The sequence below is a fragment of the Lissotriton vulgaris genome, chromosome 9 (assembly GCF_964263255.1).
Source record: "Lissotriton vulgaris chromosome 9, aLisVul1.2, whole genome shotgun sequence".
Classification (NCBI taxonomy): Eukaryota; Metazoa; Chordata; class Amphibia; order Caudata; family Salamandridae; genus Lissotriton; species Lissotriton vulgaris.
This window is the reverse complement of record NC_141697.1, coordinates 461,733,754-461,746,544: the sequence shown is the minus strand read 5'-3', so window position 1 is coordinate 461,746,544 and position 12,791 is coordinate 461,733,754.

The following is a 12,791-nucleotide window of genomic DNA, read 5'->3' as shown; positions in this document are numbered from 1 at the left end:
AGCCTATTTACCAGGCCACACAAAGCAACTTTGCGTGGCTTTTCATGGCCTTGTAAATGTATACCCCTTTCACGCAGAACACTGCGTGAAAGGGGCATTCCATGAGTGTTGCTGTGGGTATTCCCACGCAACACTCATGGAAACTGATGCATTCCCAGATTTACGAGGAATCGTATACCTGGGAATGTGTCAGATCTAACACTAACCCATGAGTGGCATTAGGGTGACACAACAAGGAGAAATATCCTTATTTCTCCTCATTTTTTTACTCTATCTGCGCTGCAGCACACATAGAAAGAGAAAACACCTCTCATGACTCTTTTTGTGCAGGGAGGTGTCCCTTCAACACAGACACCCATGCACCATGGCGCAATGGGGTCTGTGTTTGCACTTGGCAGCCCATTGTGCACCACCGCAGGGGAAAAGGACAGGAATGCGTAGTATCTCATAAATACGTTGCATCCTGCCCTTTCTTTTGACGGAGGGCAGCGCAGCAAGAATCCTTGTGGCACTGCCCTGTGCCAAAACTTCATAATTGAGGCGCAGAATGAGGTAGGTGTATGTAAATGTATATGTGGAAAAAATAGTGCAAAAATCATTCCTACAGAATTTTATACATTCTGTTTAAAATTAGGGGAACTTTAAAAGGGATTATCAGCTTGGCCTGGACTATTTAGAAATATAGCAGCCTTTAAACAATGTTAAACACGTCAGATACTAATCCAGTAGGAAGGTTCTGGAATCACCGGGGACGGCAGTGTCTTGAGTGTGGTTGCATTTTGGAGAAAACCACGTTTCTGAAACACAGCTCATGTATATTCTTCACAAACAAGTCGCTCTGCACAAACGTGGGTCGTGTTCGCACTAGTTGCTTTTGGCAGGAATTTCTGGCTTGTGATAAAACACCATGGTTGGTTTAATTATTACTTCACATAGTTTAAAGACTGCTAGGCAAAATGTTACCGTACAGCATGTACTTATGAGGTAATTACTGACTGCTGGTGAGCACAGGAGGAAGGGGAGCAGCTTCAGGGGTAGGAGCAGCAGACCCAACAACAAACTCACCTGAATAACAGCAAAGAAGCAAAAAAAATTAAAAAAAAGAAGCCTGTCATTGGTGAATACCCACATCTCTGTCATAATTCTAACAGCCAAGTGGATTGCGCCAGCCTTCTTTTATTTCCATCATGCGTTTCGGAAATGATTATAAAATGGCGGTTATTGCAGAGGTGCATTATTTCTACATACACCTTCCTCACCTGCAGCGGATGAGACCCAACTGTTGTCTGTGTATCTCAAGGCGCATGTATCCCAGGCAACGATTGCCTAAACGTTTCTATATCAATGTTTTCACTTTTGTGTATCTAATAATCCCTATAAATAAATCGTTTTGCATATATTTTCTCTCTTTTTTAAAAAAAAAATCTGCCCCAGATTGCTTTATCCTTTCTTTTGTAGAGCGCTTCACTGCCTCAGGGGCTAGGCTTGCGATATGTATACGCACCCAACATGAACCAGTATAAAACGTCATAAGTAATATGCGGATGAAATAGCTTTTTCTGTTAAAGAGCACTCCCATTGCAGGTGATCGAATGAAATGAAAGAAACAATACGTGTTTTTGCTTTTAATTTTAATTAGATCACTGATATTGTGTGATTCTCTTTAAGCCGAGTTTTGTCGAATCAAACAGGAATATCACTTATGTGCCGGCAGAACGGTGCATGTTCCAGCAATAGATATTACCGTATTTCAACAGGATAATAGTGGTAAAAATGGCAATGTTCCTTGAATTCACATTGTATTCATCTGAATTAGTTTGGCAGAACGGCACTGTCTCTAAATAAGTTACTTTAGATTCCCACTAATCTATTTTCCCACGTTCATATTTTTGACAGAAAGTCTTTCAATAGGCGTGGGCTGAGATCCCCGAGTTGGATGGAATGTGCCCTAGGAAAAGTTGTAAGAGAGAAAGCAAGAAAAGGAAATTGGGCCAACACCTTTAAGCTTTGTGTTTTATGTTCTCGCTTTCCTAGGTAAATCTCACATAAACATCTGCAATAGCAATTCTTTAGGAATTTTAGATAGTCTGATTACTTTAGCACCAAATGTTCAAGATTTTTCTTATTTGGAAGTGATTTGCTGTGTTGCGCACGTTTAATATTATATTCTTATATACAACTTGTTTCATATGCATATATATAACAAGCATTAGAAATTTAATAGGTCTCACATTTGTTGGAGCTATTGGTATAGTAAATGCCAATGACACAAACCCACACACAGACATGCACATGTTCAGAAACAAAGCTAGCCTGCAGCCGCATACACATACACATACACATGCAAACACAAAAGCATAAATATACACACACAGAGGGCCAGACTGGCCACAGCAGGCACTGGGCTCTTTCCTGGGAGGCTGGAAGGGCGAAGGCCAGTTTTGGAGCAGTGGGAGCCAGTATTGTTACTGGGGGCCGGTTTTCCAAATACGCTGCAATTTCGGCTCCCAGTAACAAAAGCAGCAGTGCTGGGGACTGGTTGCTTTATGGAGCAGTGCTTCACACTTGCACCCTCGCCCACGTCCTGCCCCCTACCCCCTTCCAGGGGGCCAGTCCGATAAAATTGCCAGGGATGCTTTGTGTTCTAGTCCGGCCCTGCACACACACACTCATGCACACACATGCATGTAGGCATGACCATATACATACAAACACAGATACACACGCGCACATAAGCAAGTATGCACATACATATACAATATTACCAAAGGGAGATACATCTACACACTCACACACATGCACATATATTAGCAGACACACGCAGGCACTCCTACAAACCTACGCTCATGTGCACACTCTGTCAGATTTTAAGTCAACCAATTTCATATAGCCCCACTCTTTTTAATATTTATGTTGGCCCATTGGCAAGGCTGATATGTTTGCTGGGTTTCTCTGCTATTTCTTATGCTGATGATACTCAGATTGTGGTTTCCGTGACAGGCTCACCATCAGACATGGCAGCACATTTCCATACCTGTCTTCATCAAGTCGGGGACTGGATGGCAGCGAACTGTCTGAAATTAAACTCTGGTAAGACCGAAGTTCTTCTCTTTGGCAGTCACACAAACTTCTGGTCTCCTGCTGATGTGTTTTATCTAGGACCCCGATCAATATTGTGACCTCATGCCCCTATACGGCTATAGTCAATATATATCCCTATAAATGGCATAACTCGCCTCTGCAGTCCATGACAGTCCATGACACAGCAGAAGCCACTTCCTTAGATTCCTAGATAGCACACTGAGTTCTTTTGACATACCAAACCCCCAGCAACCTGGGAAAGCCCCGCTTGCTTTGTTTTGATTAGTAACAGAACTCCTGCGAGCACTGTAAGAACGACCAGTTCTTAGTGACATCTTTATTGACGTCTTATGTTCAAAAACGTACGTCAAACTCGGCACCATTCACGTATAAATATACCAACGTTGCCTTAAGCAAACACACGGGGGTGGTGAATACTGGAGACGAACAGCTGTCCCCTTGCAGAGAGCCCAGCAGATGCTAGAAGCCCACGGACGCTGCCCCTCCTCCTTGACGCATTGAGAAAGACGCTGTCTTTTCTCCTGCTGAGAAAATCCAGCTCCGGCGTTTCCAGCCTACCCTGACTGGGATATCGGGTCCTAAGAAGGAGATACCAGACCTCCTACATTCTATTCCAGAGGTACGGTGCTGACTAAACCCTTAGAGAGAATTCTTGAATCAAACTCTTGGCAAAACCAACTTAACTTAAACTGCTACTTACTTACTCCCTCCCACGTATTAGGCTTAGGTCAGGTACACCGGGGTAGGCGTAGTTAGAAGCACCAGTTGAGGTCGCTAGCCAATGTATATATGAATGTACATATTTTATTAATTTTAACTATCTTATGGCTAAGAAACCATATCAATGCTTTTACAGTATTATTTCATAATACTCCTTTTACTGTACGCACTTTTTATAATAACTAGTCTTGCAATTGTGGCAATTGATTTCTCTTGCATGAGAAAGAAGACTGCTCAATAAATATTATCTTTTATTGAAAACGCCCATCTCTCTATTCTCTGCACACTGGTGAAATTAAATCTGCACAACTGACTGAGTGAAATAGCTGTCTATTGTTTCACACAACTCTAGAGATTGACTCTTATTCTGAGGAGCAAAGTTGTCATGTTTATGCGGTTGTCGGAAGCTGAATCGCTTCTTGCCTGAGTCAGGGAAGCTGATCACTTCATATTCAGTCAAGAAAGTTTCCAGTGACCTCTGAGCTAGCTGGCGCAAACCTAAATTAAGTCTAACATAGTCAGTAGAGACCTAGAAGACCGCAGTCCTACGTCTACACTGCTGTTTATGTTATTCCAATGTGCAGGGCCTATAGGGAAAATAGGAACTACACTACATGACGCCCAAGGCGATAAAACTAACACAAGATGTTAGAGTAACTCAGTCGTGCTTTTTCACACAGACCCTTTCTCCCGTAAATACTCCAATAGACGTCTGGAGTGGGTGAAAGGTTAAAATCCGCCGGAACTTAGTAGGAAGAGAATCCTATGTAGAGTTTCTGGTTTAGTCAACGTTGAAGGATACAGTGTTCCAAAATATTGTGCACCTAATCTTTGTTTCCTTGGAAACCTGCTCTGCAAACTTTCATTAATACAATGTCAAATAATGGCAATAACAACGGAACCAATGAAGTCGCAGTAGAAGCGAATCAACTGGGTCCCGATGTTACAGGGATTAATGAACCGGATGCAATTATCATCCCGGCAAACATAAGAAAAACTATAACTTTAAAACTTATAGATAACGGACTGACATCACGAGGTGGTACAGTCATTTTCGTGATAGAGGCACACGAATATCGGCAGACAGAGGTATTCTATTCTTGGATGAACTTTCCAGCGGCAAACGCTACAACACACGAGTTCCACTATTACAAAATAGAGGCCACCGGAAGTGTACGCTCCTTTCGAGGAGATTGAAATCCCATTAAAATACCAAGAGCTTCTGCTCTGGTTTAAAGGCACCCTAAAACATAATGATCACATTACCAGGCTCGGTCCACTAGGTAGACCAGGAGCAACGTGGCCGGTTCTAGCCAGCTACACACCACATCCAGACATTGAAAAAATGTCAAGAGAAGAACTTTTAGCACAGCTAAAATTATTAATTAAAATACACAGACAGTTAGTCCAATATGTAATGCGGACTGCAACAGTCCAAACAGCTGTTAATATTCCACAGCTAACCCCTCATCAGGGGAACACAAATAAAATTACACCACAGAACATACAATCATGTCTTGGAAAAACTCCTGCAAAACGGGAACAAATTCCTTTCTGGTTAGCACAGAAAATTACCCGAATACTACCCCTATTGAGAAACACAGAATTCTGACTATCTGCCTTCCAATGGGGGTCGCACCAGATGTGGAGGACTGTGACACTTGGGGTATAGTCTTTGCTTCCATTTACACAACAACACATGGTGTTCCGTCCATGGCGGTAATACCGGATGTGCTAAAACAAATTCAGAATGAATACGGTCCAGAACCTCCTTTAACTCTTGGTATGAAATTACTGAAAGACTTCAAGCAGGTCTCGGCTATATTACTAGCCAACATAAAAGGAGAAGCAGCATCTGTGGTGATCCGCCAGAAATTGAAAGAAACAGATATAATAGATCAACCAATTGAGCTTGCCAGAATAATAGAAAAATGCTATTAAGAATTAGGTAGAGATAGTTTGGGTGGGAAACCAGTAAAACCCCAACTACTCAAAAATCCTGAAAAATTATTTATTAAAAATAATCTAAACACTCCTAAAAAGAGCTGGGACGGAAATAAACAATCCACTCCCAAAGAAAAAGTTTTCCAGTCCAGAGGAAGGTCTCCTCCGCGGAGGGAAAGAACTCCGAATCGAGAACACCAGTCTCCCCAGAGGGAGCACTCTGAGAAAAGATATAACCTTAGAAATAGGGATAACTTGAAAAAGCCTGATAGATATTAAAGTATTGATACATGTCCCTCTCGATATTTTTCGCAGAAATCGGAAAGAAGAGGACGGTCAGATCCAAGGGAAGAGCACACCAAGTCCAAAGACAAGGAACCTGCTCAAAGTAAAAAATTACAATTTCCAAGAAAGAAGGTAGCCAGTATTAGAGTAATCAAACATGCCGAGAATACTGAGGACAGAGTTGAAAAACGGAGAGTGGGCACAGACAATACTAGAAGGTGCAGCAGAAATCAGCATAGCTCGCAAGATCCTGATGAGTCATCTGGAGACAGTAGACACGAATGAATACATTCAAGTAGAAACTGCAGATACCAGAGTTAGCGAACCTCATAAGATTTACGAAATAACACTGCGTATAGAGGGAGATAGGACTAGAAAAATAAGAGGTCTATTTTGGGATAACCTCTCAAAAGGCTATGACATCCTGTTAGCCGAGAAATATTGGCCCCCAGAGTTTGTCAGGGAGTGCCCTCATGGCGAAGAAATGATTATGTCTGCCTTCTCAAATCACATTCCAATTCACACTAAATATATATATGCAAGGAAATGGGCAGTAGCCCAGGCACCAGCATTATATAAGAATCATGTAGGATGGGATGAGGACTCTCCTCCTCAAAAAAATCCAGTTAAAATGTCAACCAACTGCACAAAGGCAGTACCTATTTAAGCAAGAAGCTAAAAAAACAGGTCAGGGAGATTTTAGATCAACTTGAATACCAAGGGGTAATTGAAACATGCACCTCTCAAATGAACAATCCTTTGTTTCCTGTCTCCAAACCAGACGATTCGTATCGTCTAGTCTTGGACTACAGACACCTTAACTCATGTTGCAAAACATTTGCGGTACAAAATTCGCACAGTACGGCACTAATGAATAACATAGTTCGCAAAAAATACAAAGCAACATTAGACATATCTAATGGGTTCTTTTGTCAAAATATTGCACCAGAAAGCAGGTACTTGACCGCTTTCTCAATAATGGGGCCACAGAAACATTTCTGTAGGCTCCCACAGGGATTCAAGAACAGCCCAGGACTATTCTCAGCCAGAGTAACAGAGTTACTACAAATGTATGATGATAAGGCATTATCTTATGTCGATGACATCTATCTCACTGACGATGACTTGGATACTCACTTGAAAAGAGTGAACACCATAATACTTGGGTTCGCAGCGGAGGGTTACAAATTCAACTTTAAAAAATCAAGAATTGCCCATCTAACTGTCCTATTTTTAGGATACAAATTATCAAGTGAAGGGAAAAGCCTAGCGGATAACTTCTTAGAGAAATGCGCTGTACTCCAAGCACCAAAAACGCTGAAGAACTTACAATCAATTCTAGGCTTCCTGAATTTCGGAAGAACTTATATTCTAAACTATGCAGAGAGGATTAAACTTCTCTACAAATTAATTAAACCTGATTTTAAACCAATCAACTGGACTCAAAAACACACAGAAATTTTGAGATCACTGCAAACAGACATGTTAGCTAAAACAAAACTAGAAACACGTGACAATACACGCAACCTTGTAATCCGGGTCATCCGAGGAAGATGCGGATTCACGTACCTGACCTCTAATGAGGGAGAAACGGTACCAATAGCTTACAAATCACATTTGTACACACAAGCAGAAAAAACATTCAGTCTCACAGAAAAAACACTAAAGGCAGTTCAAACGGCTGTAGCAAGATAACGAGCCCTAGCCCAAGGCAAAAGAATAACTGTTTCCACAGCAGAATCAGCCTTTGAGGCGCTATTCATCCCAGTAAATCTAAAAACAGTGGCACTAGATCCAAAATGGATACAGTGGGAAAATATACTATTTTGTCCCGAACATGAAAAAACTGAATGATTTAAAATATGAAAAAGAATATCCTCTTCCAATCGAAATTCTCCCTCTTGAACAATACTCTTGTATAATATATACAGACAGATTTGTACAGCATTACAATGTAGAGGATAAATCCTACGATGCAGCCTGCGCGATTGTTAAAGGTCGCTGGCTCTGCGGTAAATTCAGACCGAAAATAACAAAAACTGATTCACTGTGAAAATGTTAGGCTCAGCGAGCTGAAATAAGATCTTTAAAGATGGCGCTTGAAAATGCCGAACGTGAATTCCCGACACTAATCGTGTGCGATTCGCATTTTTGCGTCAATTATTACAATAATGATTTGCAGAGCTGGGTTCAAAATGATTACAAAGATGACACAGGTGCCACAATCAAGCATAAAATGCTTTGGAAACAAGTAGTTCTTTTACAAAAAGAACTACTAAAGACTCACGTGATACACACTCTGAGTCATCAACGTGATGGCGTTCACGTTGCAGGGAATTTATTGGCTAATAAAGCCACAACGGAAGCAACTAAACCGGCTTCTGTAGCCACAAAAAAGCGTTCAGAAAAATACATAGACGGGGAAACGATGCTGGCGGTAAAAACGTCTTCAAAAGGCAACTGTGCAGCACTACCTGTGAACTATCCACTCAATTATACATACGTAATAGATGCAAACTCTGTTCCTTTTGCTCGAATCCCTGGAGTGGGGGATAGGGTAATTCCAAACACGAATCGGAGAAAATTATTAATAGCAGACGCTCACATGGGTGAAGGTCAAAGGCACAAACAGATGAAAGAATCTCTGACTGAATTACAATCAGAATACTGGTGGCCGGGATGAGCCTGCACCATTATAAATTTGTAAAGAGCTGTCCAGACTGCGACAGAGACCGCAGTAACAAGTCAAGCGGAGTAATGCCATGGCCATGAAATCCAGCGTCCTATTAATTTCTTTTAAGACTACTTTCACTTAAAAATGTGGCCCCAGCGCTCGGCTGACGCCAGAACTGTTATAAAATATTTGCGAGTCTTTATCTGCACATACGCAATTGCCATGCTTCATTCTGACCAGGGTCCTGCTTTTAGCTCTCGAGCTTATAAGGAGGCCATGACCAGTATGGGCATTGGATTGCGATTCTCTTGTCCCTTCCATCCTGAGGGAAACGGGGTAGTGGAAAGAAAAAACCGAGATATAAAGCAATCTATACCAGCAAAGGTATTAGGTTCGAGTGATGGGTGGGTCCAGCATTTAACAAGTGTCCAACGTAGTCTTAACAACTTGCCAAGAAATTCTCTAAAAGGTTTCAGCCCGTACGAACTATTGTTCGGAACTAGAATGTATGTTCAGGACTTAGATAGTCTCGCTTCAGTGGTAGAAAATAAGCATAAAGACTTTGACATCAAAGATCGTTTGGCTGTTTTACAGGACTTAAATGAAACAAGAAAAGCCCTGAGCAACATAAAGTTAAAGCAACAGCCAACAACCACTGAAGACACACCACCTGTCCCAGCAAGACCTGTCTGGATTCCAAAGATTGGAGATCTGGTCAGAGAGAAAATAGCGGTGAAGAAGGAATTTGGGCCTTCTTACAGAAAAGCAGTACCTGTCTTAGCAATCAACGAAACAACATCAGTAGTACTACCGCCCCTTGCTGGTAAAAAGGAGAACAGAGTTGTATCAATCGACCTAGTAAAACCACAATCATGTGGCCTATAATCAATAGCAGGCCCAGTGGACTCCCAAGAAGTAACAGAATACCCAAATTTGCTAGTATCCAAGAGGTTCAAACTGAAAGACTAATCACCTTTGATAAACCTGCAGTTAATATAAAAGGACTATGCAGAAATGCCATGGAACTTGTGCCTCTTGAAACCCAAATTGAAACAGTTCGTCATGAAACACCAGTCTACAATGATGTGGCATCAGAATGTGCTAATGAAAGCCAAATGGGAAAAACAATTCCAACAATCGACAGAACTGCATCTGGCTACTTCATCCATTTCGATACCTTCTCTGAAGATCAAAGCGACCCTGAAGTGACGCCAGAAACAAAGACTTTTCAAGAAAAAGCAACAGAACTCTTTCATCAAGTCAAAGAAGCATATCTGAATGCACCATTTATTGAGCATTGGATTGTAACAGGGGAACTTATACTCCTCCTATGCCTAATTTTAGTTTTAATTTTAGGAAAATGTATTACAATTCAATGGACACAGCAAGTCAGAACATCAACTTAGTTCTGAAGCCTCACAAATCATCTCACATCGAGAAAAGAGAACTATCATCAGTAAATGTCACAACCATTCCAATACCCGGCGGGGTAGTTTGGGACAAAACTGACTATGAAATATATGGCCCGGTCGAGCTCTTGAAATATCCTCACCAATTTAAGGTTTCATTAAGTGACTTTGTAAAACCAAGTACATTCTCTGATGATTGGGACTTTAAAAGTATAAATGATATGATGTTGGATTTAGTTTTATCAGAAAAATTTACAGATAATGAATATTTGCAAGGTTCATCTAATTATGAACAGATGTACTGTTTTACTCATTATGCAGACCACTATATAAATCTGCTCAACCTAGAAATGTTTTTAAATATAACCAATGGGAACATTGTGCTACTCCACCTAAAAGCAGTTCAAAAACATTCTATGAGAAATTCCAATACTTCTCAGGGTTTAACACAAGTAATGCAGAAACATTTTATTATAAACTGTTGGATAAATCAGGGACAAAAACCATGCTGACAAATACTAAATTGATATATTCAGAAGCATTTTATGAAAAAATGATTACATTCGGTTTTGATTTCTGGAAAAATAACATTAAAACAAAAACCATCTGGGGTCCAAAAGATTGGCAGGTACAAGGCCCAGAAGCATTATTTCCAGCCTGCATGATCGCAGAACAAATAAAGTTCTTGAATGACACAATTCAACAAACAACCTGTCTTGGCCTAGCCAAGAATAAAGACCTTAACACACCATCTATTCCAAAGCCAATACCTGATAATGCAACCACAGATATTGAAGTAGACGTATCCAAAGTTTTAAATGAAAATAGAACACATCCTGATTGGAAAAAGTGGTTAATCTGGCCTACAGACACGAATAACTGTCAAGATAGATTCCTGAACAAATTACAGGGATAAAAATGGCCAGACCAGACCCTAGATACTCCCAGAGACAACATCCAGGGATAGTAACAACTTACAGTGTAGGGAAATTATGCCTTGAATGGCTACAAACATCCACACTGGCACAAATTAAGCAACACTTGTCTTTACTTAAACATGGTGCTGAATTGCGCGATTTCATAATGGGACCACGCAAACAGCGTAAAAAACGTTTCATAGCGGCCAGCATATATGCTGCATACAATGAGGCATGGAAAGAAACTCAAATTGAAACGGCAGAGAAAATACGAGAAATTGATCGTATTAATTTGGAAAAATCACTTTCTGTTGTGGACAATGGGTTAATGACTCTGTCCTCCAGAATATATTCACTGGACAGTATTGTATCATCTGCTATTGATATAATAGACCAGGACTTGCTAATGTTACAACATGGCCAGTCCCAATTACGTTCTATTGTACAGCTAGGCTGGACGTTGCAAAACCTCCGTTCAGGCTATGTGCCATGGTGTGTAATCAACACAACGTCATTGTTTTCTATCCTTAACCTTACTGATAGATAAATCAGTTTGGCACAGAAAGGAGCAGACTATACAATCCTGAGCATCGAAAAACTTGAGAGATTACCATTGACAATGTCAGAAAGACCTGTCATTGAATGGATAATACACGGGATTATCACAATTCCGATAACAACTTTCCAGTTTAAAAATTACCTTGAGTATGTACTGGCAGGCCAGTATGAAAGGTTGGGTAAAGGATACATTGAGTCATCATGGAAATTACCTTATACACATACATGTTATAGTGACAACAACAAAAATGTATTTCTTAGTGGTAATGAGTGTAAACAATCACTAAGCGGTATACTTTTGTGCCAAGGTATTAACTTGCATGGGGCGTGTGAGGGTACTTCAAATAACCTTTCATGCCACCAGCACGGCACACCTGCAGTGCAAATAAAGCCATTCTTTAGACAACTTTCTAACAGGAGTTATGTTCTAATAACGGATCACAGCTGTTGTGGCTTGGTGCCAGGGAAAGCATATCTCTTAAGCGTCAGCTCCATGGTCACTTGCTGTATGCAAGCATTGTATCCAAATGGCCCTGGAGACTCAGTGGATCCGATTCGGCCTCCTTTGAATATCTCTTCTATACAAATTGATACTTTAAGCAGAATGAAGTCTGTGCTTTTGCAGACAACAGTGCCCATCACGTCATCCAAAGAGACGTATGATCTCCAAGTTGCAAGGACAACTGCAGAGATACATACACTTTTATCAACAAATTGCCCGGTGCATTTCACAGAAATGCTCAGCCAGATACTAAATATGTTGAATGCCAGCGGTATCTCGAATGTATTTAAGACAATTTTTTCGGGACTGTTAACACCATTCCAAGCAGTCCTGGGCATCTTTCCCAATTTTGTCCATTCGATCTTTGGCGGCCTACCACTACTTTTGGGACTCGTAGCAGGTATTTTATTTTTGACCCTCCTGCTCCGATATGGCAAACCAAAACGCAGACATGACTCCGGCAAGGATGGAAGAAATGATCCTAGCAATACGCTACCGGGACCGCATTACTAAAGTCCTTGGACTAGCCCGGCTAAGAGATCTGAATATGACCTGGTTTCTTTCATTTAGACCTATATGGCAGACCTGCATGTTACCTGTGCTTCGATGTATGCTATGCGGAGAGGAATGCATGTTAGACACCTGTCCTGCACTACAATCAGCAGTACCAATGGATGTCG